General features: G+C 38.3%; 1 long non-coding RNA gene across 1 annotated transcript in view; it reads right to left on the bottom strand.

Moving 5' to 3' along the window:
• Positions 1–25509, bottom strand: part of LOC145526902 (uncharacterized) — a 153594-nt gene that overhangs the window by 25361 nt on the left and 102724 nt on the right. The gene's annotated exons all lie outside the window — the stretch shown is intronic.

The raw sequence follows: 25509 nt of genomic DNA, 5'->3' as shown, positions 1-25509 counted from the left end.
AATTATTAAAGAAATAAAAATGTTATATAGAAAATGTCCACTTAGTGCAAAATTGCAAAAAACTACACTTAAGAAGAAAAGTAATATGATGATTTAAGCCAGTGACTATTTTAACAGTAACATTAAATGTGAATGAATTAAAAATGCAATCAAGAGATTGTTTAAAAATGACAGAAAATACCCAGTATATGATCTACAGGAAATACACTTTAGATTCAAAGATACAGATATATTGTAAGTGAAAGGATGGGGGGAAAAAAAGCAATCATAAAAAATCTGCAAAGGCCATAAAAATATCAGACAAAATAGACTTTTGAAACATGAGGTACCATATGACTAGGAACAGCTCCTATCCTCCAGAGTATACTCAAATTATTAAAATTAGCCTATTCTAAACCAGCTCACCCTTGTCTCTCCTGTTTCTTCTCATGAAAACTACAAAAGGGCTCTTGAAAACATTTTCTCCTCACTCTCCTCTGGCTCCTGACCAACTCTGGTGTGTCTCCATATGAGCCCCAGGGTGTGGCATGCCCCCTCCACTTGGAATGTGAGGGTATAACAAACTATCTGTCATCCTTGCCATACATAAATAGTAATAAAATCTATATTTAAAAATGGATGTACAGTGATGTAGCTGCTTTGGAAAACAGTCTGATAGTTCCTCAAATGATTGGACATAAAGTTACATATGACACAATTCTATGCCTACGAGTCGAAAGAAATGGAAGTAATATGTTCACACAAAAATTTGTACCCAAATGTTCAAAGCAGTATTTCTCATAATGGGCAATAAGTTGAAAGAATTCAAATATCCATCAGCTAATGAATCAGTACATAAACATGATACATCCATGCAATGGAACAGTGTTTGTCAATAAAACAAAATGGAGTTCCAACACACTCTTCAACATAGGTGAACCTTGAAAACATATAAAGTGAAAGATGCCAATGTACTCCATGTACATGAAATATTAATTAAAGGCAGTGTTGAGATAAATAGGAGATTAAGGCTGAGGTGGTTGGAGGAATGGAGATTGAGTGCTAATGGGTAGAGATTTCTTTTTGATTTTTTAAAATGAATGATATTGATAATGAAGATAATGAATATACTAAATCCATTGAATTGTTTACTTGAAATGAGTGAATTATATGATATATGAACTACATCAACAATCTGTTATAAAAATAAATGTTAATATAATTCATCACATTAAAAGAACAAAGGATAAATATACTAAATCAATAGAACTATTTCACAAATTCAGCATACATTTGTGATTAAAGATGTAAAGAACTCACAACACACTAGAAAAAGAATGACAGTTCCTCAATTTGAAAAAGCACCTACTAATCACTACAGTTAACATTGTATCTAACAGAGAAAGAAAAAGGAAAACATCCTGTATAAGATCATACACCTGGGCTTCCCTGATGGCTCAGTAGATAAAGAATCTGCCTGCAATGCAGGAGACACAGGAGTCTCAGGTTCAATCCCTGAGTTGTGAAGGTTCCCTGGAAAGGGAAATGGCAACCCACTCCAGTATTCTTGCCTAAAAAATCCCACAGAAATTGGATCCTGGCAGGTTACAGTCCAACGGGTAGCAAAGAGTAAGACATGACTGAGAGACTTATACACACACACACACACACACACACACACACACGATTACACATAGCAGACTAATTCATAACAGCCAAGAACTGCATAGAATACAAATGAACATTAGCAAGGAAAGAAGTAAATCAATTGTGCTTTCTTCATGTAATGTAAACATTAAAATATACATGTTGCTTATATACATAACAACATGAATGAATCTTGGAATCATGTTTAATTCAAGAAGCTAGAAGCAAAATGAATATGTGTTATAAAATTCCATATACACGAAGTTCCAAACAGACAAAACTAAGATATAGTGATAGAAATTAGGTGAGTGGTTCCCTGGTGTGGCAACTGGGGTTAACTTAGAACTTTGAGGAGTGCTGGAAATTTATTTTGTTTTCACTGGTCATTACACTGGAATACACATTAGACAAAACTCCCTTAACTGTACACTTAGAATTTATCTCCTATGCAAATACGAGTACCGCGGCTGGGACAGCACAGGAGCATGGCCAAGAGGAGCTACCCCGGGCCAGAGGTCAGGGGCGGCAGCCGAGAGGAGCTACCTTCAGAGGCGGCAGCTTCACTTTACTGGAGGAGCCGTGAAGAGAGACCCCACGTCCAAGGTAAAAGAAACCCAAGTAAGACGGTAGGCACTGAGAGAGGGAATCAGAGGGCAGACAGACTGAAACTACAATCACAGACAACCAGCCAATCTGATCACATGGACCACAGCCTTGTCTAACTCAATGAAACCAAGTCATGCCTTATGGGGCCACCCAAGACGGTTCCGGTCATGGTGGAGAAGTCTGACAGAATGTAGTCCACTGGAGAAGGGAATGGCAAACCACTTCAGTATTCTTGCCTTGAAAATCCCATGAACAGTATGAAAAGGCAAAAAGATAGGACACTGAAAGATGAACTTCCCGGGTCAGTAGGTGCCCAATAGACTACTGGAGATCAGTGGAGAAATAACTCCAGAAAGAATGAAGGGATGCAGCCAAAGCAAAAACAACACCCATTTGTGGATGGGACTGGTGATAGAAGCAAGGTTCGATGCTGTAAAGAGCAATATTGCATAGGAACCTGGAATATTAGGTCCATGAATCAAGGCAAATTGGAAGTTGTCAAACAGGAGATGACCAGAGTGAATATCGACATTTTAGGAATCAGTGAACTAAGATGGACTGGAATGGGTTAATTTAACTCAGATGACCATTATTATATCGACTACTGTGGTCAGGAATCCCTTAAAACAAATGGAGTAGCCATCATATTCAACAAAAGAGTCCTAAATGCAGTACTTGGATGCAATCTCAAAAACGACAGAATGATCTCTGTTCATTTCTAAGGCAAACCATTCAATAACACGGTAATCCAAGTCTATGCCCTGACCAGTAATGCTGAAGAAGCTGAAGTTGAACAGGTCTATGAAGACCTACAAGACCTTCTAGAACTAAAACCCAAAGAAGATATCCTTTTCATTATAGGAGACTGGAATGCAAAAGTAGGAAGTCAAGAAACACCTGGAGGCAAATTTGGTCTTGGAGTACAGAATAAAGCAGGGCAAAGGCTAATAGAGTTCTGCCAAGAGAATGCACTGGTCATAGCAAACACCCTCTTCCAACAACACAAGAGAAGACTCTACACATGGACATCACCAGATGGTTGACACTGAAATCAGATTGATTATATTCTTTGCAACCAAAGATGGAGAAGCTCTACACAGTCAGCAAAAACAAGACCGGGAGCTGACTGTGGCTCAGATCATGAACTCCTTCTTGCCAAATTCAGACTGAAATTGAAGAAAGTGGAGAAAAACACTAGATCATTCAGGTATGACCTAAATCAAATTCCTTTTGACTATAGTGGAATTGAAAAATAGATTTAAGGGACTAGATCAGATAGACAGAGTGCCTGATGAACTATGGATGGAGGTTTGTGACATTGAAGAGGACACAGGGATCAAGACTATCCCCATGGAAAAGATGCAAATGAGCAAAATGGCTGTCTGAGGATGCCTTACAAATAGCTGTGAAAAGAAGGGAAGTGAAAAGCAAAGGGGAAGAAAGAGATACCCATTTGAATGCAGAATTCCAAAGAATAGCAAGGAGAGATAAGAAAGCCTTCCTCAGAAATCAGTGCAAAGAAATAGAGGAAAACAACAGAATGGGAAAGACTAGAGCTCTCTACAAGAAAATTAGAGATACCAAGGGAATATTGGATGCAAAGATGGGCTCAATAAAGGACAGAAATGGTAGGGACCTAACAGAAGCAGAAGATATTAAGAAGAGGTGGCAAGAATACACAGAAGAACTGTACAAAAAAGATCTTCACAACCCAGATAATCACGATGGTGTGATCACTCACCTAGAGCCAGACATCCTGGAATATAAAGTCAAGTGGGCCTTAGAAAGAAAGCATCATTACAAACAAAGCTAGTGGAGGTGACGTAATTGCAGTTGAGCTATTTCAAATCCTGAAAGATGATGCTGTGAAAGTGCTGCACTCAATATGCCAGCAAATATGGAAAACTCAGCAGTGGCCACAGGACTGGAAAAGGTCAGTTTTCATACCAATCCTAAAGAAAGGCAATGCCAAAGAATGCTCAAACTACAGCACAATTGCACTCATATCACACACTAGTAAAGTAATGCTCAAAATTCTCCAAGCCAGGCCTCAGCAATATGTGAACCGTGAACTTCCATATGTTCAAGCTGGTTTTAGAAAAGGCAGAGGAACCAGAGATCAAATTGCCAACATCCACTCAATCATCAAAAAAGCAAGAGAGTTCCAGAAAAACATCTATTTCTGCTTGATTGACTATGCCCAAGCCTTTGACTGTGTGGACCACAATAAACTGGAAAATTCTGAAAGAGATGGCTATACCAGACCACTTGACCTGCCTCTTGAGAAACCTGTATGCAGGTCAGGAAGCAACAGTTAGAACTGGACATGGAACAACAGACTGGTTCCAAATAGGAAAAGGAGTACGTCAAGGCTGTATATTGTCACCCTGCTTATTTAACTTATATGCAGAGCACATCATGAGAAACGCTGGGCTGGAGGAAGCACAAGCTGGAAACAAGGTTGCCAGGAGAAATATCAGTAACCTCACATATGCAGATGACACCACCCTTATGGCAGAAAGTGAAGCAGAATTAAAGAGCCTCTTGATGAAAGTGAAAGAGGAGAGTGAAAAAGTTGGCTTAAAGCTCAACATTCAGAAAACTAAGACCATGGCATCTGGTCCCATCACTTCATGGAAAATAGATGGGGAAACAGTGGCTAACTTTGTTTTTGTACTCCAAAATCACTGTAGATGGTGATTGCAGCAATTAAATTAAAAGACGCTTACTCCTTGGAAGGAAATTTATGACCAACCTAGATAGCATTTTAAAAAGCAGAGACATTACTTTGTCAACAAAGGTCTGTCTAGTCAAGGCTATGGTTTTTCCAGTGGTCATGTATGGATGTGAAAATTGGACTATAAAGAAAGCTGAGTGCCAAAGAATTGACCCTTTTGAACTGTGGTGTTGGAGAAGACTCTCGAGAATCCCTTGGACTGCAAGGAGATCCAACCAGTCCATCCTAAAGGAGATCAGTCCTGGGTGTTCAATGGAATTACTGATGTTGAAGCTGAAACTCCAATACTTTGGCCACCTGATGCGAAAAGTTGACTCATTTGAAAAGACCCTGATTTTGGGAAAGTTTGAGGGCAGGAGGAGAAGGGGACGACAGAGGATGAGATGGTTGGATGGCATCACCGACTCGATGGACATGGGTTTGGGTGGACTCCAGGAGTTGGTGATGGACAGGGAGTCCTGGCGTGCTGCGGTTCATGGGGTCGCAAAGAGTGGGACACGACCGAACTGAACTGAGGCAAACATAACTAGATAAAGCTTACAGAAATTAATCCACGATACAAAGGCTGGAGGGCAATGAGAATGACACAAAATTGTATTTAAATAGGGCATTTACTTAACAGCATTGACTCCAGAGAGATTCCTTGTAACCTCCTTGTCCAATGACATAACCGCTGAGAATATGGTCCAATGAAAGACATAGTTTCAAACTCTTACCTCAAAATTCAGTCTACAACTCATTGCCATTTGTATCACTATTTACTTGACAAACGCCAGCTTTAATTTAGTTTAGAAAAATATTTGGAAAATACTTTTATGGTAAGTCAATCTGTATGTTCTGCATTCACCCTTCTGATAATAAAATAATTCATTAATTATTTCTGCCTTATTTCCTAAAAACTGACACAAATGCATGGACCACATATTTTAATATAGTGCTAGAGTTATTCAAGTACCTTCCACTTACTTCATTTGACTTAGACATTTTAGTGTAAAATGTGTTTTGCTTATTACTAGTAATAACATCAAAGCATAGTCATCTCCACACATTGTTGAATTGCAGTGAAAAAGAATATACTTGAATCATGTACAGTAAAATGCCTAAACTGTCTTGTGTAGTATTTTCCAATGCTGAGATCGTAAATAAGAAATCAGAAGCATCCTTTGAAAAGGTTTACACTTAATCTTTGTTATAGATCTCTGGTGATTATCAGGCCACACTAGGCTGATAGAAAAACATGGGGGATAAAAATGATTTGTTTGTTTTCTTTTCCATGCTTGTTTCAGATAGAGCACAAAGATAAATAGCCACATCTGAAGACACACCAGGTGCTGCCCAGAGCAGCTGAAGGAACAAGTCAGAGGCCTTGAATTCCACACGGGAAAAATGCAAAAGAGTCCTGCTGTTGTTCAGTCATCAAGTCACGTCCCTATGGACGGCAGCATGGCAGGCCTCCCTGTCCTTCACCATCTCTGGAAGGTTGCCAGAGTTCATGTCCATTGCATCAGTGATGCTATCCAACCATCTCATCCTCTGATGGCCTCTTCTCCTTCTGCCTTCAGTCTTTTCCAAGATCAGAGTCTTTTCAATGAGTCAGCTCTTCGCATCAGGTGGCCAAAGTGTTGGTGTTCAGCTTCAGCATCAGTCCTTCCAATGAGAAAATGGTCAAAAGAGTGATTGGTCCTCAATTAGGATCCTTATTACACATTTTACAATTAGTAATGAGCATGCTGAGTAGCATCAGTTTTAGGGAGAAACATGTAGAATATACAAAACACTGCATTGGGAAATCTTTTTCATCCTTTTTATTCAGACACCTGGATTAAAGATACTTCAAAAGAGAGAAAACTGAAGATAGTGATTGGGATGTCATCCTTAAATTTCGAGATCATGTGAAAGTGTTTGCAAAGGTAAATGTTTTACATATACATACATATGTGGATGGACTTCCCAGGTGACTAAAGAATGGTGGGTGATAAGGAATCCACCTGCCAGAACAAGAGACACGGGAGATGAGATTTCAGTCCCTTCATCTGGAAGATCCCCTGGAAGAGGAAATGGCTACCCACTCCAGTATTCTTGCCTGGAAAATCCCATGAAGAGAGGAGCCTAGCAGGCTACAATCTATAGGGTCACAAAGACGTGGACACAGCTGAGCACACATGCACATATGTGTGTGTAATACAGTACTATTAGCGTTCAGCTATGTTACTTGGTTTGCTATTTGTAAGGACAGAAAAGAGAGTAAAAGACTTATTTTCTGCTTAATCAATTAGTGTTTGATTTCTCATTAAGGGACATATTAGGGTCAATAACAAGTGCTGCGCTGGTGAATTTTATAAAATCAGCTTCATGTCTCTGAAAGAAAGAGTTAAAATGCTACCATAGCTTTAATATTCCTTTTCATTCCTCATTCTGTTGAGTAGTTCACTAATAAGCCATTATTTTCATCTCTTCTTTTCCCTGAAAAGTGCGCATTGATATCATTTCTATATTTGAGCTCCCTATAGAACTTAAAGACAGCAAGTCCCTGGGATGGTTTCTTTCTCTGAGAAGTAGGTTGATTGATATTTCACACATTGTTTAGCCTTCTTCCTAGGTTGAAACATGAAACAAACATCACATCTCACTAATGAGCAATCTTCCTCAAATAATGCATTTTTTCTATCATAGTCTATGTGAAACAAGTGCAGGAAGAAGTCATTTTCCCCCAAATTACTCAGAAAACCTCATATGAAGTACACACTAATCTTCAATACATGGCAGAAGTTATTTAAGCTACTTACCTCTTAGGGTAACAATGATTTGAATTTGACTTTAATGTAGAAAACAACTACAGTACATTTTCCATTTAAAATGAATGTAGTTTAAATGAGGTTTAATTTTAGAATATAGTTATAAGGCACTTTCTGTTTAGAAATCCTGCTGTTTGGATGTGATTTTATTTCCAAAAAGGTGCGGTTACAAATTTCATTTTCTTCAGGATGCTGCCATGTGAATGAGGCTTTTGAGCCGAACACTTGCTGTTACCAGCTACCTCCCATTCACAGGACTGCCTTCTGAATGTGCTTTCAATTAGGAAACCTCAGTAAGTTCATTTTAAAATTCAAAAACCCCGATTCAACTCTGGCACTTTGAATTATCAGTCCATTTTGAAACACAGTCCTTCCTGTTCTTGATCTTGGAAGTCATCCAATAGGGGAAAATAAAATAAAAATTACATGCAAGGAAAGAATTTAAAAATTATCCATTTTTAAAATTCTTGTGCCAAAAGGACAGATGGTATAGCTGATATATACAGGGTCACGTGTCTTTGGAAATTCAATGACACTCTCCATCTTCCATGGAGAAAGATTCTATCCTATCTGTGAAACGCTTATAATAGTATGGGGGAAAATGAAGCAGGCAAGTATAAATCACTGTATCCTAATCACTCAGAATGCAGAGAAGCTAGTCTGAAGAGTTAGCAAACGAAAGAAGAAATAAAGGGCAATAAAGAAGTGTGACAAGAATACCATCCTTCCATTCCAACAATTGAAAAGCACAAAGATTTACAACATGAAAATCTATGCCACTTTCAATTTGTTGTAATTCCCTCTTCATCTAGTTCAAATAAGCCCTGTTTCAGAAAAAAATCTCTAGTAATCATCATATTGACACTTCATCTAGACTGAGTGCTAATGAGCCAGGATTTTTCTGCCATAATTTTTACCCAAGAGCTCACACTGTCACAGCCCATCAAAGGAACCTTGTCAGGCACACTTACAATCGAAAAGCCCTTTTCCTCCTTCAGAAACTTCTGTTTTCAAGTGCAGGGGGTTATTTGTTCCTGAATATCTTTTTTTCCTATTTCAGTTGTCTACATGACTTGTAATAAAATGAAGCAAGAATAAAAATGTTCCTTTCATTGTCAATTTGTGTCTTTCTCTATCCTTTCTAAAATCTGATGATTTTTGTTTAGACCAAGACCTTTAGAAGGAATTCTCCCAGAGCAGTCATGTATATTTCTGATCTTAAAATAAATTACCAGAACTGTCTTGGGTAGGGGAGACAGACATATTGTGATGAGAGACAAATAATTTCTAGTTAAAAAGAAAGAAAAAAGAAGCCTCAAATGTCTAGAAGCTACTGAGCAAATCTAGTTTATATTTTTTATATTGATGATATTTCTAATGTCTTTTTCTTTTCCCCAGCTTTATAAAAATCATCACTATCATACATTTTTTCTATTTTTTTATTTTTTTTAGTGCTAATTTCTTTAAGAGCTCTGAAGCTGTTTTACATCCTGGTGGACATAGTCAAGCCTTTCTTTTTTGCATCTTTCAAGTATGTAATATAATATTAATTACAGTCACCAAGCTGTACATTTCTCTCTCTGTCTCTTTTTTTTTAAATTTGTTTCTGCCATACATCAATATGAATCAGCCACTGATACACATGTGAATGCATGCTATGGCTTTTCAGTCATGTCCAGCTCTCTGCAATCCTACCTAAGGACTATATAGCCCCCAGTCTCCTCTGTTCACAGGATTTCCCAGTCAAGAATACTGGAGTGGGTTGCCATTTCCTTCTCAGGGGCATCTTCCCAACCCAAGAATCAAACCCGTGTCTCCTGAATTGGCAGGCAGGTTATTTGCTGCTAGCACCACCTATGGCCCCTCCCATCCCCCTTCTATCACACTCTTCTAGGTTGTCACAGAGCATTGGGTTGAGCTTCCTGTGGCATACAGCAAATTCCTGTTTGCTATCTGTTTTACATATGGCAGTGTATATGTTTCCATGCTATTCTCTGAATTCCTCCCACCCTCTTCTTCCCCTACTGGATTCACAAGACACAGAGAATAGACTTGTGGAAGCCTTATTTTTAAGATGAAGTCTCCTGCTATTCTCCATTAAGTTATTTTTGTTGCTTACATGATAGATACACGATAGAAATTCAAGTGAAGAGAGAAACATTAAGCTATGTCATCACTACCCCCTGACCTTCCAAGAATATCTAAATTGATACATATATATATACACATATATACATATATATATACACACACACGTGTACAGATTACATATATATATATATATAAATAAAATATGTGTACTGAATATTAGAGCCAGAAAAGACACGAGCATTTTCTTCAGTCTGCAGATATTTCTTTCTTGTCTCTTCTCAATCTCTCTGGGTTACTGGCTTGGATCAGAGCTATTCTGGGCATTTTGAGAGTGGAGGAAAGCCAATTGCTTTTCCCCTGAGTTCAGATCACATGGGATTTAGAAGAGAAAAATAATAGTGCCTTTCTACCAAGGTCTTTGTCAGCTAGATCAGAATTGGACTGCATTTCTGGCATGGAATTGAACTCTAGAAATGGAGTTGTGTTCTATATATTTTTTGTGTTTCTGTTGTAGTTCTCTTGTACTCCTAGTAAGAATTCCTGTCAAAATATTTCAGTGTTGAACTGTGTAGAAATGAGACACCTCTTATCCAAGAATGAATAACTGAGTGGGAAAAAAATCAGAGCAGTAGAGTGTTTGAAAACTTGTTCAAACACACAAACACATGCCCCAAAGTCAAAGGATGATGTTAAAGCAGGCAGAAATGGGAAGTGAGGAGGTAAACATAGATATAGGTCACCCCCATCTTTTTTTGTCCAGTATAGTAATGTGGCTAAAACAATGTATCACCTATATTTTAATAAGTTAGCACTGTGAAGCAATGCCAAGTATTTCAATGCATAGTTTCTTCTAAGTATTTCAGACACCTACTACAGGACTTCACTCAGTAAAAAAGGAGTGCTGTGTTCTGACATACAGCTCCTCAAGAGCTCTGCAATATTTGTTGCTTCCACTTCACATTGGGCTTCCCAGGTGGCATTAGCAGTAAAGAACCCACCTGCCAATGCAAGAAACATAGGAGACAGGGGTTCAATCCCTGGGTCAGGAAGATTCCCTGGAGGAGGGCATGGCAACTCATTCCAGTATTCTTACATGGAGAATCCTATGGACAGAAGAGTCCGGTGGGCTTCAGTTCATGGTGCAAAAAGTCTGACATGACTGAAGCGACTTATCACACATGCACTTCACATTTGTCCATTCTCTCTCAAACTTCCTCTAAACAGGAGTCTGATGCATTGTTACACAAAACTGTCCTTCTGAAGGTCACATTGCAGACTGAGTGATCACGTCTCTGGATTCACCTTACTCCTCTTAGCAGCAATATTTGATTCAGCCTCAGATGTGTTCTCTGTTTAGCCTCAGGAAAGCCACTCTCTGTTCTCCCCTCCCTTTCAGTGACATCTTTCAGGTTTTTTTGCTATTTCACATCATCCACTCAACCTGTAACTACTGAAATGACCCAGGACTAAGGACTTGAATGTTTCCTCTTTTTAACCTACACCTAACCCCTAGGAAAGTTAATGCCATCTCATGATTTAACATGCCATATATTCACTTAAAAATGAAAGTGAAAGTCACTCAGTCGTGCCTGACTCTTTGTGATCCCATGGACTAGGCAGTCCATGGAAATCTCCAGGCCAGAATACCAGAGTGGGTAGCCTTTCTCTTTTCCAGGAGATCTTCCCAACCCAGGGATCGAAACCAGGTCTCCCATGTTGCAGGCTGATTCTTTACCAACTGAGCCTCAAGGGAAGCCCAAGAATACTGGAGTGGGTAGCCTATTCCTTCTCCAGTGGATCTTCCTGACCCAGGAATCGAACCTGGGTCTCCTGAATTTCAGGTGGATCCTTTACCAGTTAAGCTATCAGACTCTTCAATTTGCTCATCATCCCAGACATCTCCCCTGAATTCCAGACCTATATACAGCCAATTGCATTTTATATCTCCACTTCTATATATAATCTCATACTTAACAGAGATGCAATCGTGATAGCTTGGTGATTGCCAGAGGTCTGGCTTTTACCTATGATGAAGAGCTGATGAGAACGAAGGATGGCATTTCTCTCTCCTAAACTCATATCTAAGTGGACAGATGTTCCTACGTCAGGGTGGTAAATGTATATGGAAGCATTGCGGTTCCCTAATAGACTGGTAGTAGGTATAAGGTGCAACTTCCTATTCTGTCTACTGGAGGAGGACAAAAATGTGATATGGAAGCCATAGGATGGTAGAACCATGGAGTCAGTTTTAAGGAAAGTTTCTGGAAGAATTGTCCAATCTGGACATCTACACTGGATTACATGTGAGTGAAAAAAAAAATTATTGTTTTAGTTTATGAGATTGTTGAGAATTTGTTATAGCATTAACAATAATACCCTAATCATTCAAGTTTAACACATACACAAAAAGCAAATTCCTGATTTATTTCCTCATCTAACGCAAAAAACAAAGGAATTCTGATTACCTATCAGTTATTTGTAGCTATATTGGACTCCTTGCTCTCTCATATGTCACCTCCAGTTTATCTACAATTTTTATCAGAACAACCATTAAAATACATCCAGAGTCTAAACATCTCACCACATCCTGATCTATACATCATTGTACCTTGCATTATTATAACTACTGTCATACATTTTTATTAATCTTGCTGATTCCATACTTGCCCAATTGCAATACTCTTTGAATTTGGTAATTTTTTTCAGAAGCCAGTTGGATATTTCTGGGCAGGTTCCCAGTGAAGCAGATTCAGCTTCAGAAGGAAGTATGAAGGAGACTTATCAGAAAGCTTACAGTGTGAGCTGAGTAATATTCCATTGTATATGCCTACCACGTTGTGTTTTATCCATTTGTTCATGAATGGGCACATGAGCTGTTTCTCTGCAATGTAAAATTATTCAACCTTAAAAAGGAATTAAATTCAGACACATGCTACAACATCAATGAATCTTGAAAAATGCAAAAGTGAAAGAAGTCAGGCACAAAAGGACAAACGTTGTATCATTCCACTTACATGATATGTCAAAAATGTAATGCTCCATAGGGACAGAAGGTAGATTAATGGCAACTTAAGACCAAGGATGAGGAAGGGTATTGGAGAGGTGATCTCTCAGGGGTGGGGAGCACTTTCTTGGGCTGATAAAAAACGCTCTGAAATTGAATGTGGTGATGGACGCACAATCCTGTAAACATAATAAAAGTCTGAAATTATGTACTTTAAAAAAAATAAATGTGCCCTAGGCATCACTGCCTGTGCAAGAGGAAGAACCAGGATGGGGCAGAGCAAGAAGCTGAGCTGCAGCGCAGTCTCAATAAAGGCCTCAATTCAATCCCATAGGAGCCCTGAAAAGTACCATTCATTATTGCAGTCTGCCTCAAGAATGAGGCATGGCCTTGTCAACATGACTGTCTCCAGGGAAGGGAATTCTAGCAGAGCACTGATGACTGAGAGTTTCTGATGCCAACATTTTCATCCTTGTGGGAGCAAGAACTTCAGTCCTGAAGTGCACTGTCCGCTACATCAAATCTATGCTGAAAATCTTTCAGTGGCTTCTGATATCACTCAGAATTAAGTTCACAGTTCTTTGAAGGACTATGATAACCCCTTTATGCTCTGGCTACTGTATCTCAATAATACTTCCTCATTCATTTGGCTCTGGCCCCACTGGGCTATCGTTTTCCCTTGGGTATGTCAATTACAGCCCCAGTTCAAGACTTTCCGACCTACTGTTCCCTCTGCCTGAGTTTTTTATTCATATGTCACGGCTTGGTTCCTTACTTTAATTTAGGGATTGGAAATTCTGTTTCTATAAAGGGCTAGATAGGAAATATTTAAGGTTGGGGATCACTTGGTCTCTGTCACAACTCGTGTAACCCCAAAGCAGCAGAAAACAACATGTGATTGAGTGAATGTGGCTGTGCTCTTATAAAGCTGTATTTACTAGAACGGTGGCTGTATTTGTACCATGGGGATAGTTTGCTGACCCCCGCATGAGTCATAGTAGAGGTTTGAAAGCAATACAGCAAGTTGATTAGGAAGTTTGGCTAAGAGTCTACTAGCCATGGTATTTCTTCTGGCACTGACAATAATCATCGGTGCAATTTTCAGTTTCTCTGTGCCTTGATCTCCAAAATGGGCATTGTAACATCTTCTATATAATGTGATGTCAGTGCTCAAATGAGATAGTACATAGCAAATTGTAACAATGCATGACACAAAATATGTACTCTATCAAACTATCTGCCAACTACTCTCAGTTTCCTCAGATCACTTAACACTTTTACCTAATGTTTATGTATTAAGTGACTTATTATTCAGATACTGCCTCTTCCCCTTTTCCCACTAGACTAAAGCACTGGGATGGCAGGGACATCTTCTGGATTCACTGCTAAATTGCCAGATGCTACCAACATGCCTTATAGATAATAGGCCCTCCATAAATATTTTTTGAGTGAATATATAAACTAAGAGACTGCTGTTCCTGAGTGCCCTGAAATTAGATCCAAGAGATATGAGTCTCATTAGAAATCCATGAGTAGCTTTAGTTTTGGCCAAGTCACTTATCTGAGCTATACTGTCCAATGGAGAGAGACCAGATGTTGAACAACTTGAAGGAAACATCAGTCTTTTGGCTCAAGACAATACGCATTTTCTTTCTTTTAAGCTTTAACTTTAGAGTGTGTACATGTATTTAACAATGGGATTCAATAGGTTGCTATATTGTCATATGTATAGTAGTTCACCCTTGGGGCATGACAACATAGAACCAACATTACTGAACTAGTGTACTTGTGATGATTTCCTGGAGATATATGAGGCTCCCTAATCCTCCCAGGATCAGACTAATCTGGGCATAACTTAAGAAATATGTTCAATTAATATTAACAATCCTACTTCATCTTGTTTATAAGTCATGACCCCTTATTATGTAATCATGGGTTATTACAATTAATTGAACTTTAAAAAAATTGGCAATATCTGCCTAATTACAGTTTCAAGGGAAAACTTAGAGTGATTTTTATTTATACCACTCCCTGAATTTAATCTAGAAAGCCCTCTTGCCTCCATGTGTATATCAAAGACTTACCCAACTTCTACTCCACTCCTCCCTGCATTACTGCTGAAGTTTGCAGTAAGTCCATTCTCTGAAGGCCTTGACTCTACCCTGAACTTTGTATTTTTGTTTGGTTTTATAGTTTAACCATTTATTACAAAGCTAAACACAGTCTGTTTTTTAACTGAAGGATAATTACTTTACAATGTTGTGATGGTTTCTGTTGTACAACCTGAATCAACTCTAAGTATACATATATCCTCTCCCTCTTGAGCCTCCTCCCTCCCACCCTCCATCCTACCCCTCTAGGTAGTCACAGAGCAGCAGGCCAGGCTGGTCTCCCTGTGTTACACAACTGCTTCTACTAGTTATCTATTCTACACATGGTAGTGTATATATGGCAATGCTACTCTCTCAATTCATGCCACCATCTCCTGCCCCTTCAGTGTCCAAGACACAGACATACAGACCATTATATTTCAAATGCTATCCTTCCAACACTCCCCAAACTTTCACGTATTCCATCTACTTCTTTATTCATACTTTTTTCATAAAATGTTTATCTCCATTTAACATGCAATTATAATATATGCCTTTAATACAAGCTCATCCTCTGTGTATGGCCTGCTTCCCTAGAAGTTCTACAGGGCAAGGGTTTGCATGCTGGACTCACTGATACATCCCGAGGACGTGGAACAGTCACTGACACTTAAACAGCTCTTGATAAGCTTTGTTTAATATATTGTCATTAACACGTTGCTATTCTTTTCATTTTGTAACTCATTCATTTTTTGGCACTGTTATGGGCTTTTTTTTTTCTTTCCAAAATAGACCATAAAGTTGAGGAATGCTGAGTCTTCTCTCAACATCCACCCCCCACCCCCACAGAAAATGCCAAGAGCAATATTACACAAATACTAGAAACTCAGTGAACATTCATTGAGTGACTGATCAAATAGATGGCTGAGTCAGTGTGGCTTAGGGAGATTAAGCTTTATTCAGTTCAGTTCAGTTCAGTTGCTCAGTCATGTCCGACTCTTCACGACCCATGGACAACAGCACTCCAGGTCTCCCTGTCCATCATCAACTCCCGGAGTTTAGTCAAACCCATGTCCATTGAGTTGGTGATGCCATCCAAACATCTCATCCTCTGTCATCCACTTCTCCTCCTGCCTTCAATCTTTCCCAGCATCAGAGTCTTTTCCAATGAGTCAGTTCTTCACATCAGGTGGCCAGTGTATTGGAGTTTCAGCTTCAACATCAGTCCTTCCAGTGAACACCCAGGACTGATCTCCTTTAGGATGGACTGGTTGGATCTCCTTGCAGTCAAGGGACTCTCAAGAGTCTTCTCCAACACCACAGTTCAAAAGCATCAATTCTTCGATGCTTACCTTTCTTTATAGTCCAACTTTTAAATCCATACATGACTACTGGAAAAACCATAGCTTTGATTAGATGGACCTTTGTCGGCAAACTAATGTCTCTGCTTTCTAATGTGCTGTCTAGATTGGTTATCGCTTTTCTTACAAGGAGCACGCGTCTTTTAGTTTCATGGGTGCAGTCACCATCTGCTGCGATTATGCAGCTCAAGAAAATAAAGTTTGTCACAGTTTCCACTGTTTCCCCATCTATTTCCACGAAGTGATGGGACCAGACACCATGATCTTAGTTTTCTGAATGTTGAGAAACTCTCCTCTTTCACTTTCATCCAGAGGCTCTTTAGTTCTTCTTCGCTTTCTGCCAGAAGGGTGGTGTCATCTGCATTTTGATATTTCTTCCAGCAACCTTGATTCCAGTCTATGCTTCATCCAGTCCAGCTTTCCACATGATGAAAGTGGAAAGTGGAGTCACTCAGTCATGTCCGACTCTCTGCGACCCTGTGGACTGTAGCCTACCAGGCTCCTCTCTCCATGGGACTCTCCAGACAAGGATACTGGAGTGGGTTGCCATTTCCTTCTCCAGGGGATCTTCCCAACCCAGGGATCGAACCTGGGTCTCTCGCATTGCAGGCTGACACTTTAACCTCTGAGCCACCAGGGAAGCCACTCCACATGATGCATATTAGTTAAATAAGCAGGGTGACAATATACAGCCTCGACATACTCATTTCCCAATTTGGAAACAGTCTGTTGTTCCATATCCAGTTCTAACTGTTGCTTCTGACCTCCATACAGATTTCTCAGGAGGCAGATCAGGTGGTCTGGTATTCTCATGTCTTGAAGAATTTTCCACAGTTTGTTGTGATCCACACAGTCAAATGCTTTGGCATAGTCAATAAAGCAGAAATAGATGTTTTTCTGGAACTCTCTTGTTTTTTTGATGATCCAACAGATGTTGGCAATTTGATATCTGGTTCTTCTGCCTTTTCTAAATCCAGTTGAACATCTGGAAGTTCATGGTTTGCATACTGTTGAAGCCTGGCTTGGAGAATTTTGAGCATTACTTTACTAGTGTGAGATGAATGCAATTGTGCTGTAGTTTGAACATTCTTTGGCATTGCCTTTCTTTGGGAGCTCCTGCCATAGGTTTTTGTGGTTGTTATTTGTTTTTAGAGTTAATGTAAGATGGGTATTATAACATTGTATTTGGAAAAAAAAAAAAAAATCCTTCATAGGAACAAAGATTCAGCTCCAATGACCTTATGTAAGTTACTAGCACAAGTGAGCGTTTGCAGAAGCTCTGAGGTATTGCTCTGCTGGACCAAGCTAACATTTGGGAAAAGAAATTATTACTCCAGTAAATTGTGCTTTGCAGCCTCTTCTGGAATCCATTCAGTCAGATAGAATTATATTTATTGTATTAACTTTTCTAAGAGATTGAATTTCATTTTCATCTTCAGTAGAGTTAAATTGTAACATTATTTTGAAATTGCAAAGGAAAGTTTATATAACATTTATTTTGTAAAATAAAAGATCTTTCAAGAAAAAAATCAGTTCAAACTTTCAAACTATGTCTAATGTCATTTTAATTATAGAAATTAGAAAATTCTGAGGTTTTAAAATTGAGCTTCTTATCTTGACTTGAAATTATATCTAAATAAAGCAAGGTAGCTCATTGTTTATCCTACTCATAAAAATGTTTTAAAGCAAATATTTTGCACTTTTTTTAATTTGTCTTCAAATCATAAAGTATCTGGAATATGGCTTTTATTTTCACATAAATTCTTTTGCTTTATTAATATATTGTGGCAGAAAGCAAAGAGGAACTAAAGAGCCTCTTGATGAAGGTGAAAGAGGAAAATGGAAAAGCTGGCTTAAAACTCAACATTTAAAAAACTAAGACCATGGCATCTGGTCCCATCACTTCATAGCAAATTGATAGGAAACAATGAAAACAGTGACAGATTTTCTTTTTGTGGCTCCAAAATCACTGCAAATAGTGACTGCACCCATGAAACTGAGAGACCCTTGCTCCTTGGAAGAAAAGCTACGACAAACCTGGACAGCATATTATAAAACAGAGACATTACTTTGCCACCAACGGTCCATATAGTCAAACCTACGGTTTATCCAGTTGTCATGTATGGATGTGAGAGCTGGACCATAAAGAAGGCTGAGCACCAAATAATTGATGCTTTTGAACTGTGGTGTTGGAGAAGAATGACCTGTCTCTTCAGAAACCTGTGTTCAGGTCAAGAAGCAACAGCTAGAACTGAACATGGAACAATAGACTGATTCAAAATTGGGAAAGGAGTATATCAAGGCTGTATATTATCATCCTGCTTATTTAACTTATATGCAGAGTACATAATGGGAAATGCTAGGCTGCATGACTCACAGCCTGGAATCAAGATTTCAGAGGGAAATATCAATAATCTCAGATATGCAGATGACACCACTCATGGCAGAAAGGAAAGAGGAACTAAAGAGCCTCTTGATGAAGGTGAAAGAGGAAAGTGAAAAAGCTGGCTTAAAACTCAACAATCAGAAAACTAAAATCACGGCATACAGTCTCATCACTTCATGGCAATAGATGGGGAAACAATGGAAACGGTGACAGACTTTATTTTCTGGGACTCCAAAATCATTGCAGATATTGACTGCAACCATGAAATTAAAAGACATTTGCTTTGGAAGAAAAACTATGACAAACCCAGACCATATATTCAAAAGCATAAACATTATTTTGCTGACAAACTGTATAGTCAAAACTATGGTTTTTCCAGTACTTATGTGTGGAAGTGAGAATTGGACCATAAAGACTGAGTGCTGAAGATTTGATGCTTTAGAACTGTGATATTGGAGAAGACTCTTGAAAGTCCCTTGGACTGCAAGGAGATAACCAGTCAGTTATCTGGTTTGATAACCAGTCAGTCCTAAAGGAAACCAGCTCTGAATGTTCATTGGAAGGGGTAATGTTGAAGCTGAAGCTCCAATACTTTGTCCACCTGATGTGAAGAGCCAACATACGGGAAAAGATTCTGATGATGGGAAAAGTAGTAGGCAGGAGGAGAAGGAAACGACAGAGGATGAGATAGCTGGATACCATCACCATCTCATTGGACATGAGTTTGAAGAAACTCTGGGAGACAGTGAAGGACAGGGACACCTGGTGTGCTGCAGTCCATGGGGTTGCAAAGAGTTGGTCGCAAATGAACAACTAGTTTTTATGTCCATAAATAGATTCTAAGTCTGTTATTTTGTCAAATTTGGGGGGGGGATGAAACTTTTTATGACATTTATGCTTCATATAAAGTTCAAAACAAATGACATGCTTAAAATGTATACCTTGTAAAAAATACTCGGGTAAGTTTTTATCAATATAGCAAATAACTAGTAAGCATGCATACAATTCTCATATAAAGACATTACTTGTATGTCACCTGTCAGTGTTTATATGCATGAATTAGCAGGTCTATTCATTAATCCATGTAGTGAATATGAAGCAAAAATTTTCTCCTGAGGAGACTTGGGGAAACATATCTAAAGTTTAGTAAAGGTTAGGTGATAGAAAATATAAAACTGCAGTCTGGAAAGACTCACAAGCCAGTGCCCCACCCCTGTGACATACACACACACTCCCATTCACACACTCATACACACATACACAGTAATTTGTGTGTACAGAAAATCTCCATCCCATGGTAATTAATAAACAATATGTACTTCTTCTGACTGGATACTATATATAGGATGATCTTTTCATTTTTCTGTGTGGTAAATCTGAGCTTCTTCATGTATTTGAATAGTTACTATGCCTGAATTTCTCGATTTAAATTTCTCACTCTCTTCAGGCTATCAGCACTTCAAGAGTGTTTCTTAAATATATGAGCTGATCTCTGGGTGTTTAGTGGGTAGTTTCTCTCAAATGGACAATTTATCTGAAGCAGCATGAACCTTAGGTTCCCAGCATACAAGTAATGTTCTTTCATTATGAAAACTCAGTCTCATTCCAACTCCTCAGTATTAAAGGTATTAAATATGCCTCAGTATTAAAGGTATACTCCAAGGTATTAAACCTTGGCTGTGTTCGCATCTTACCCTTCCCCTGCTGTCTCTAACCATTGAGAAATAACCCACAAGTACAGAGTGCAATGACCATGCTCTTCTTCGTCCACCTCATGGCCTGTCTTTATTTTCCTACTCCCACAGATAGCTACTCTCAAAGTAATCCTAGCACTTCATCTTCATTCCTTACCTTTGAAAGGAAGGCCTGGCATGGGCTCCTATGGTTTGAAGTTTAAAAACAAACTTGATGGACTTGGAGGGCATTATGCTAAGTGAAATGAATCAGACAGAGAAAGATAAATACTGTCACTTGTATGTGGAAACTAAAAAACACAAGAAACTGGTGAATATAACAAAAAAGAAACAGACTCACAAATGTAGACAACTAGTGGTTACCAATGGGGAGAAGGGAGAAGGACAATAAAGCAGTGGGGAAGTGAGAGGAACAGATTATTGGGTGTAATATAGGCTCAAGGATGTATTGTACATCACAGGGAATATAGCCAATATTTTGTAATAACTGTAAATGGAAAGTAACCATTGAAATTGTATAAACAAAAATTTTAATTAAAAAATGAAAAGATAATTAATCAAAAAAAAGAAGAAGAAGAAGAAACAACCGGAAAACAAACTTGAATTCTGGAGTATATGTAAGATTTGGAGTTCCTCTTTAGCTCTTACCATAATAGCAGTCTTTGGGCAAGTCACTCCAAGTCTCTCCGTCTTTTTCACCATTAAAATGAGGATAATAATACCCACCTCAGGTTTATTGTGAATTATGTGACATGACCTCTGACTTAAATTCCTTAGGACAGAGCTAGAAACAGGCAAAACACAATGTAGTTGGTGTAATTTTTAATGTGCTAAATTTATACCACTATTGCTAGTTGCTTAAAACGTTAATTTGTTGAATTGCTAAAATACAAATCAAGCCTAACAGCTTTTAAAAATCACTGAAAATTAGATGTGGCTGAACGTATGAGCCTGATATAAGAACAGATTTTGTGGAAACTCTAAGAACCATATCTAAGCCTCTTGCAAGTGAGTTAGTAGTAGTCAGCTTCCTTGAGCTGTTTCTCTATTTCAAATTTATTCCATTGCAATAACATAATTGAAATTATGACTTTATAACTCAGAAATTAATACATGCAATGTTTGCTATAGCATACTGTTATGTAAGAATTATAGTCATGATGACATTTATCATATTAAAGATCCAATATTATATATATTTAATTGAATTTATTGGATTATTTAGGTTTTATCTTGTATATCTGACAAACATTTTTAAATGGAAAAACTCATCTTTTTGGCTTATAATCAGTTTCAGTAAATAACACAGTGTTTATTTTGTATAAAATTGAACCACAGTTAGTATTTAGCAAAGAATATAATTGTTCATGCTTTAACAATTATTATTGAAAAAAAGGACCCAAATCATCTGTGTGCTATACATGAATAAGAGTGAGTGACAGTTTAACAAATACATTAAACCAAATGTAAAATGTGTCTTTCCAGTTTTTGATTTATTTAATTAGAAACACTGTATATCGGAAGAGTTATTCAGCAATCAAGGAAAAGGCTTAGTTTTAGATGCCAAACTAGCTGGATATTTACAAAAACAGCAGAGCAATAATTTCACTGCAGTCTTTATGAGTGTCTTGCTTAAATTGGGTATTGATGGGTTCAGTCTCCATTGCTAAATGGAAAAAGAAATGTTTGCTTAGAGCACTTAAAGGATTGAAGGGATGATAAAAAATGAGGTGTCTATGAGAGAGGAAAGTGATGTCTAATAGGCTTGCCAACCTACTACTCTGCAATAGCAGCCCTAACTGGAAGGCTTGATGATGGAAAACTGAATTGCATACCTGCTTGCATTACCATCTAGGCATTTTGTCACTGTTGATGTCTTGCACTACACCATTTTCTAGAAACCTGTGTAGATCACCACAGGAGTTCAACACATTCTTAAACCATTTATTTTTGTGTTATTATCTTTTCATCTCCTCTGTTTTCATTTAAATTGGTGAAATATAAATAGTTTAGTAGTATTTAAGCAATTCTGGTTTTATGCAGTGTTTCCAATTCCCTTGTTAGTGCAGTAGTATGTCTGGGTACCAATTTTAGAAAATGGATGTGATCTGGTTTCTCTACAGGGCTGCAGAGGTGAATAATGTGATGATCAGGAGCAGGACTTGCTCCTGTGCAAAGATTAGGCCTTTGATGCTGTGATCCCCCCTGCAAAGCAGACCATGATGCACATTCCTTTATGCAATGTTTGTCCACAAGGACTGACTCTACATCACTCTCTTACGTGTCCTCTAGGAGAACATTACGCTGCTCTGCAATCTGTCTTTTCAACTCCTTGCAAACAAATTAGAGACCTGCAAATTGAGTCAACTCATATACAGTTGTAGCTCAATCCCAAGCTCTGTTAGTCACAGAAAAACTATTTCCAAGTTTATTTTATTTTGTTATTGGTGTAGTTTTCCTAAAGCAGAGCAACAGGAATACATCTTTTCTTTTCCCTTAAAGAACTTCATCTAGGTGTACTGCACAAGATCATCTCTCTTAAGTTCACCATAAGTAGCTTGGTTGTCTGGCTGTTATCCATTCTCTTGACGATTGCCATATAGCAAAGTTGAGCTTTTAATCCCAAATTGTTCCCTAGGGGGAAAAAATACACTAAAATTGTTTTTTTTTGAGGATACTGTCTTCATAAGACTTTCAACATTAAACAGGATGTATAAGTCGCCTGGTTGTCATTTGTTGAGTAAATGAACATAACAGTTGTAATGCAAACTGTATTTTCTATAAACTCATTGGCGGTGTGGACACTAGCTGATGCAACCTGGTTCTAAACTCAGCATCAAATCTGGTGTGAACAGGTTGCATTCTCCACCTCACTAGAACTGACTCAAATTTGTTCTTTTTTATGGCTGAGCCATGTGCAAAACAGATAGCTGGAGAGAAGTTGCTATATAACACAGGGATCCCAGCCCGGCACTCTGTGATGACCTAGAAGGGGGAATGGGAGGAGGGAAAGGAAGTTCAAGAGGGAGGTGATTATATGTGTAATTATGGCTGACTTTCTTTGCAGTTCAGCAAAAACCAACACAACATTGTAAAGTTTCTCTAATGATCTGCAGTTGATCCAGACAAATGTCAATCTAGTAGATGAATCTGGTTAGAAAAACAAGTGTCTTAGGGAACTAGAAGCAGCTGAGGAGCACAGCAGCTAGAATCATTACAAAACACATTTGTATTTATAAGAAAAATTTCCATAGAGACAAGAGAGACAGGCAATTTCTGTTTTCCCACAGGCTGAATCTCACTTGTTTGTATCGTGACTAACAGGTTATCTTGGGGTTTCTTAGGTTAATAAACCTTAGGGTATTCTCTTAGGTAAGTCTGTATTCTTGATTATTTTTTAATGTTTATGATAGAGCCGAAGTGATCAATAAATATCTGTGTTGAATATTACCAACAATAGAGATACCATTCACAACACACAAGCTGCCTAGTAGAACCTGCAGGTGCAGTTATCTATAGAGCACCTTGTCAAGATGCTTATACTCTCGTGGAAGAGAAGTAAAGGTAAATATACACATCCAATGATATATCTAAACTACTAGTAATTTTAAAATCTGTTACACTAATATATTATCAAGAGATTGCTATGTTGCAGGTGTTGTTCTAAGTGTTTTACATGTGTGAACAAAAACTTTTCATCAACCTAAGAAATATGCAGTATTGTTTTCTAACTTGCAAAAGGGGAAATTAAGGTACAAAGAAGTTAAGTAACATAACTTCCCCATGTTTTCCCATCTAGTATGTTGTAGAGACAGAATCTGAACCCAGATTGTCTGACACCCTATGAAGAATACAACTTGCCCTCTCTTACAGAGTGGCTTATGATGTGCTGGGTGCAACAGATGACCAATCTGGAGATGCTTTCCAGGCAGTGACATTTCAGGAGAATTCTAAAGGTATTCAGCAATATGTTTTACCCTCTCTCCTTACTGTGTATCATTGTAAAATGCATAAGTAAGTACGTCCTTTCTTTCACATTCCACCCCCAAACTCACCTTATCCTTATATCTAAGGCTTCCAACCTTTTAAGCCTGTGTATGCTGGCTTATACCATGATCCCATTCCTGGATTCAAATGTCAGAACTTGACATGAAGACCGTCATTTTAGGAATCTGAGAAGCTGATGTATCCTCATCTCTTGCAAAGATTTGCTTCAAATTAAGCTGTAGTTGCCCCTTATATCCGGAGAAGGCAATGGCACCCTACTCCAGTACTCTTGCCTGGAGAATCCCATGGACAGAGGAGCCTGGTAGGCTGCAGTCCATGCGGTCTCTACGAGTCAGACACGACTGAGCGACTTCACTTTCACGCTTCACTTTCGTGCATTGGAGAAGGAAATGGCAACCCACTCCAGTGTTCTTGCCTGGAGAATCCCCAGGACAGCGGAGCCTAGTGGGCTGCTGTCTATGGGGTCGCACAGAGTCGGGCACGACTGAAGCGACTTAGCAGCAGCAGCAGCAGCCCCTTATACCAGAGTAGGAAAATTATCTTTTTATACAAGTTTTCCATGTGGGTCAGATTAAATGTAACTCCAAAAGACAACTTGACACCCTCGTATCATATTGTACCAGCATGATAATTCTCAACCTAGGGATGAAAAAAATTAAGATTTTCCTGTTCATAATTGAACAACAGAGTCTTCTTTCCAACTCTGGTGCTAAAATTATCAAACTTTGCGCTTTTTTAGCTTTATTAATGCACTTTATTTTCTAATAACAATCTCATTAGCATCCAGAGCAACTATTTAACAAAATGTTGCATTAAAAAAAACTTTACCAACTTCTAGCAATATTTCAACATTTTCTTTCATAGGCAATTTGCTTGACAGCTCAAAGTACTGTTTCTGTCAGATTTGTAAAATGTTATTTTGTACAATATAAACTCATACATATTCTACAATATAGCTATAGATCAAAATGTGGAATATATATTCAGTAAATAACTATAATTCAGAAAAATCATGCCTGTTTTTTCTTATATGTAAAATGGAAATACCTGTTTTTGTCAATTGTTATTCAGGGGAGGAAAAGTTAAAAAGCTTGTAGGATAGTGATAGAAA

The sequence above is a fragment of the Giraffa tippelskirchi genome, chromosome 11 (assembly GCF_054371585.1).
Source record: "Giraffa tippelskirchi isolate mGirTip1 chromosome 11, T2T-mGirTip1v1.2.pri, whole genome shotgun sequence".
NCBI lineage: Eukaryota > Metazoa > Chordata > Mammalia > Artiodactyla > Giraffidae > Giraffa > Giraffa tippelskirchi.
Note: the sequence above shows the minus strand (reverse complement) of the source record. Positions and strands in the feature narration are given on the sequence as shown.